This window comes from Aquarana catesbeiana, linkage group LG06, assembly GCF_042186555.1.
Source record: "Aquarana catesbeiana isolate 2022-GZ linkage group LG06, ASM4218655v1, whole genome shotgun sequence".
NCBI lineage: Eukaryota > Metazoa > Chordata > Amphibia > Anura > Ranidae > Aquarana > Aquarana catesbeiana.
The window spans coordinates 26,437,396-26,443,814 of NC_133329.1; positions in this window are offsets into that span (position 1 = coordinate 26,437,396).

Sequence of the window (6,419 nt, forward strand, 5' to 3'; positions counted from 1 at the left end):
CTTTTTTTAATCAGCAATTAATGATCAATAATAACATTTAGTAAACATCATTTATTTATTGACCAGAGATCAGTAGAACAATGCTATACCTGACTCCAGCTGGGCTCCTCCACTTCTTCCTGGCTGGAAGGCCCAGGTTGGACATCGGAAGCCTCAGCTGGGGTGGAAGGAAGCGTGGAAGGAAGAGTAGAGAGGGATTCCCTGACTTCAGTGTGGTCTGACAGAAATCGCAGTCTCTCGTAGTACCACAGCCTGGGGACATAAACGTCATCTGCTGCAGCTCCGGATCTCTGGGAATCTGTGACCTTCTTGGGCTCCCTCAGATATGTGCTCCTCAGGCCACCAATTTTAGCTTTTAAATAGGTGATGGTTGCTGTGGGGACCACCGGCTTCACCAACTCCAGCAGTTTCTCCAGCGCTGCCTGCCTCTTCTGTTTGTGATTATAATGTGGGTGTCTGACCTGCCACAGACAGGGCAGCTCTCTGTACTTGTCAATAAACAGGGGAAGGAAGTTGTGGTCATTGAACCCATCCATTTTCTCTGCAAGACACAACACAAGACAAACCCTAATGTCAGGCCAAACTCCCCTAATCTTGTTACAATATAGGCTTCCATTTCTAAGCAGTATAGGCCCAAGTTTAGATCCTACCTTCGTTAGCACGATCGGCGTCTCCGATGCTCCTTCCTCCGCTCACGGATCGTACGTAAGACGCGCGCGTGTTACGCTTTATACACACTGCGCATGCGTATAACTCCGCCCGCCCCTGACGTTCTTTCTAGTCTATTCCCCGCCCCTTTTCGTTCGGCGCAGTGGGGGAAGAGCACATGGCAGATAGACAGCAGGATCGTGCTAATTGTAGCAACGAGGAGGAGGAGGAGGAAAGGCCGGAGCCTGAAACGTCCCGATCCAGAAGGAGATTTAAGGACTCAAATATGTCCTTTGGGGAGATGTTGGAGATGGTGGACATCCTGAAGAAGTCCGACTATGATGGAAAGTATGGGCCTTACCCCAACCCCAATGTCAGAAAGGCCAGGATCATGGCGAAAGTGGTCAGGAGTCTGCACCGGAATTTCGGGGTACGACGATCGAAAGATCAGCTCAGGAAGCGGTGATCGGACCTCAAATTACGAGAACATGAGCAGTACAGAAAGATCCGGAGAGTGCTGCAAAAAAGTAAGTAGTTGTCCTGTGTTCCTATTCTTTATGTTTATTACGTTTGTGCTGCTCCATGTGCTTTTAGGAACTGTTGTACAGTTTAAAATGGCAACTTTCATGTTCATGGGCACATTATTCGTTCTGATCACACTATTTTAGTTCGGACTATAAAATACCATTGTTTAGGCCATATGCATTTGGCCACCATTTTGAGGCCCTATACTTGGCTTCAAAGAATTGGGTTGTGTAGATGGCTTTGTTACTAGAATGAAATGCAAACTAGATTCTGTGTAAGGAGAGGACACTCAGCAGCTGTATTCACATCTGGACACTGGAGCACTAGTGTGGGACAAAAGAACACAATTTTTATTAGGGGGGCCACACAGGTGCTCCAGTGGATACTATAGGGGGGGCTACATCTGTGAAGCTTGTACTAAACAGGTAAAGTATTGAAGCTTGACAAAGGACACTAATAAAATTACATCTTGGAACTCTGCCAAAATAGATAATTGTACCCCACTTCCAAGCAATGTTTCATATTTATAGTTCTGCCATCAAATATCTGTGTGCTAATTATACCATTTTGTTTTACATAGGGGAGAAAAGACTCGGAGGACACCCCTCATCCGAGGAGACCAGAGTCCCCCCCCCCCCCGGAAGAAGGGGAAATCCCCCCAACACAATCTGAGCAGGAGGAAGAAGACGTGGTGGAACTAGTCACCACAACAGGTGAGTGTCTGCGACCACAGGCTCAGATAAGAGATGGATGGCGGCATTTTTTTGAAACCTAATTTATTTTGGGGTTCCTCTCTTTTTAGGTGATCGTGAGGTTGTGGATGAAGATCCTTTCACATCAGAAAGTGCCCAGATCCTGATCGGGGAGATCATGGGGTGTAATTTACAATTGGAAATCATCAAGAAAAACATCAATGATGTTATTCCAAAATATAAAAACATCATTGATGTTTTGGGGCGAATTTAAAACCCCTCCAAATCACTTTCTTCTTTTGTGTGCTACAATGTGCTAAATGTTTTTGTGATTTTGCCCAAAGCTAAATTTGGAGGATGCACACAGTGTGTCAACATGTGCTATCTGCCATCACGGGAGATCAATGGACGCGTTTTGGGGGTGCAACCCCTTCCTCAATAATAAAGTAGCGGTGAGGAAGGGCTTGCTCCCCCAAAACACGTCCCTTGATCCCCGTGATGGCAGATAGCACATGTTGACATTGTGAAATTTGTGTGCATCTTCCAAAATTGGCTTTTTTCTGGGGTGACTTCACCCCATCTGAACGCAATATCAAACACAGTTCCTAAATACTCATGTCTGATATTGCCTTCAAGTTCTACCAAATGTGAACTTTGTAAGATCAAGATTTGTGTCTTTCTTGTTGGTTTTACACAGGCCTGTTTTCTATAAAATGGACATTTTGATTTTGGATAATGCCACCACAAAAATTTGTATACAACAAACATGTTGGTTTGTCAGAAAAACCTTTGGTAAATGCACATGTGATTGTGCAGGTATTAAAAAGATTGTTAATCAAGAATGTGTGGATTATTGTCTCAACGCTACAACACTTTTGGGGTGATGTAATTGCTGTTTTCTGAGAAAATGGGGGTTATTTCCTAAGGGCAAATCCACTTTGCACTACAAGTGCAGTTTCAGTGCAGTTGCAAGTGCACTTGTAGTGAAATGTGTCTTTGCATTTAGTAAATAACAGCCAACGGTGCTTTGTAAGGTTACCCAATCACAACATTTTCTGGACTCCACACATTACTGTCAGGGTCAGCTCAAACAAACACAAGCAGTAAATGTCCACAAAGAAGAGCCTGGGGGGAGATGCCTGTCGAGAACTTCAAGTCCTGCAGGCTTCTCCCTGTGGCCAAATACCGCAAGGTAGCGACCAACCTCTGCTCCGGAGTGATGGCTTGCCTCATGCAGGTATCCTGCCTGCTGATATAGGGGGTCAGCGAAGCCAACAAACAGTGAAACACGGGGTCCGTCATCCTGAGAAAGTTCCTGAAATCATCAGGATTATTCTCACGGATCTCACGGAGCAAAGGCATATGAGAGAACTGGTCACGCTGAAGCAACCAATTCTTGGTCCATGAACTCCTCCCCACCCTGTTCATGGACTGGACTTGTGTCAAGGTCAGGACCCCAACACCAAGCCCCCGCACAGCACGAACTCTACGAGGAGTACGCATACGAAACATGGCTAGAAAACGGTCGGCTGCTCAGAACGAAGTAACAGAACGCACTGAAGAACAGCAAGGCCTGTGAAGAGCGACCTGAAAAACAGTAACGAACGAACAAGAATACAATGACTACCTAAAGTCACGCGGAACTTGCTTGCACGCACTGAAGAGCAGATACAAACCCACAAGCACAAACTGAACGGCAGAAAACGATCTGAAAGCCACGAGTCTGAAAAAGCGCGAATCGTCTCTCACCAAACTTTTACTAACACGAGATTAGCAAAAGGAGCCCAAAGGGTGCCGCGCTTGGTTCTGAACCGGCCTTTTCTAGTCTCGTCGTACGTGGTGTACGTGACCGCGTGGTTGGCGATCGGAAATTCTGACAACTTTGTGCGACCGTGTGTAGGCAAAACAAGTTTGAGCCAACATCCGTCAGAAAAAATCCTAGGATTTTGTTGTCGGAATGTCCGAACAAAGTCCGACCGTGTGTAGGGGGCATAATGCGCCTAAACTAGTCGGTGGCCGTGCAGTGTAACAAAGCCCCGCCTTCTCCTCCTCCTTGTCCGTGATAGGAGGAACACTGACTCACTGCTGGGAAGCTGAATCAGTGTTCCATCACGAACGAGGACAAGAAGGAGGCGGGGCTTTGTTACACTGCACAGCCACTGACTAGACTGACTGCATGTCACAACACTGTGAGATCAGTTACATGAGCCTGCAGATGGACACAGTGAGGCAGGGAGATGGCACAGTGGGGCATGGAGATGGCACAGTGAGGCATGGAGATGGCACAGTGGGGCATGAAGATGGCACAGTGAGGCAAAGAGATGGGCATTGTTGACCCTCTTTTGCACTTACAGTAGCTGCCGCATTTCTCACCCTAGGCTTATACTCGAGTCAATACGTTTTCCCTGTTTTTTGTGGTAAAATTAGGTGCCTCGGCTTATATTCTGGTCGGTTTATACTTGAGTATATACGGTATACTAAAAATAGACGTTGGGTTTAAATAAACCTCACTAATGGTGCCCACCTACCTCTTCCTAAAATGGTACATGAAAGCAGAAAAGAAACCTGTGGGAAGAAAAGCTGGATATTTTACATACCTTATCCCCATCTTCCACCAGTGGCCCCTTATCGATTGCCGCCCCGCTGGCTGTCATATGACGGTTAGGCAGAGCGGCTCTCATTCTGGGAGGGCGTCCCTTCCCGGTCCACCAGGAGGCGCACACGCTCCACCAGCGGCACTCGCGCGCACCCGCCACGTCACTGGGGACCCGTTGTGCGTGCCCGGCGGCCGCTATGTCCGCCAGGCACCCGTGATGTCCGACGGGCACTCGCAATTGCCTGGTAACAGAGCAGGGCCATGGATCTGTGTGTGTAAACACACAGATCCACGTGCTGTCAGGGGAGAGGAGACCGATGGTGTGTTCTCAGTACAGAGGAACACCGATCGTTCTCCTCCCCTTGTGAGTCCCCTCCCACTACAGTTAGAATCACTCCCTAGGAAACATAATTGACCCCTCGATCACACCTAGTGTTAACCCCTTCCCTGCCAGTCACATTTATACAGTAATCAATGCATTTTTATAGCACGGATCGCTGTATAAATGTGAATGGTCCCAAAAATGTGTCAAAAGTGTCCGATATGTCCCCCGAAATATCGCAGTCATGATAAAAATCGCATTACTAGTAAAAAAAATAATAATAATAAAAATGCTATAAATCTATCCCCTATTTTGTAGACGCTATAACTTTTGCGCAAACCAATCAATATACGCTTATTGCAATTTTTTTTTTACCAAAAATATATAGAAGAATACATATCGGCCTAAACTGAGGAAAAAAATGTGTTTAAAAAAAAAAAAATGGATATTTACTATAGTAAAAAATATTGTGTTTTCTTCTAACTTTTTTACTATTCTTTTATTTATAGCGCAAAAAATAAAAACCGCAGAGGTGATCAAATACCACCAAAAGAAAGCTCTATTAGTGTGGAAAAAAATGATAACAATTCCATTTGGGTACAGTGTTGCATGACTGCGCAATTGTCATTCAAAGTGTGACAGCGCTGAAAGCTGAAAAATGGCTTGGGCAGGAAGAGGGTGAAAGTGCCCGGTATTGAGGTGGCTAAAGGATAAGTTCACCTTTGGGAACATGTGACATGTTCCACCTGTTTTTAGGGTGGTTCCTGCTTCTGCAACTCTCCCCCCTATTCCCCTCCTCCCCCTATTGCCCCATGACAGTGGGCCAGGGATCTTACAATTAGAAAAAAAAAACACAAATACAGTTTATGACAATTCTTTTACTAAAAATCCAAAGACAGTGTCCACTGATGTAGATCCATTGTCAATCACGCCGCTCGCTGCACTGTCGGTCCCAAAAAAAAGAAAAAGAAGCTCAGCACTCATCGAAGGCTAACCGCCGTCTACCTGCTTTGCCATCTGACAGTTCTTAAATAGGTAAGGGGCGGGGTGTTTTTTTTTCTAATTGACACTTTTTGGTGAGGGGGGCCAGGATCTGGGGACCCCCTTGGTAAAGGGGGCTTCCAGATTCTGATAAGCCTCCTGCCAGCAAACCCCCACAACCACAGCCCAGGGTTTTGGGGAAGAGGCCCTTGTCCCCATCAATATGGGAACAAGGTGCTTAAGGGTGGGGGACAAAGCACCCCCCCCATGTTGAGGACATGGGGCCTGGTATGGTTTGGGAGGGGGGAGCTTGCTCATCCCCTCCCTTTCCTGACCTGCAGGGCTGCATGCTCAGATAAAGATCTGGTAAGAATTTGGGGGGGGGGTTTATTTTATTATTATTTTGGCGTGGGGTTCCCCTTCAAATTCATACCAGACCTAAAGAGCCTTTTTTTTCACAATTTTTTTTTGCTGGCATCGGTTGTCAAGGATTCGGCGGACATCTTCCCGGCCCGCTCCTTATCAGCCAGCTTTCTACAGTGTGTTAAAGAGAAAAAAAATGCAAAATGTATCAAAACTGAACGAACGCATCAAAAACGCAGATTTAAAAATGCAAAACACACTGCAAAACGTGCTTGAAAATGGCAGCAACCAC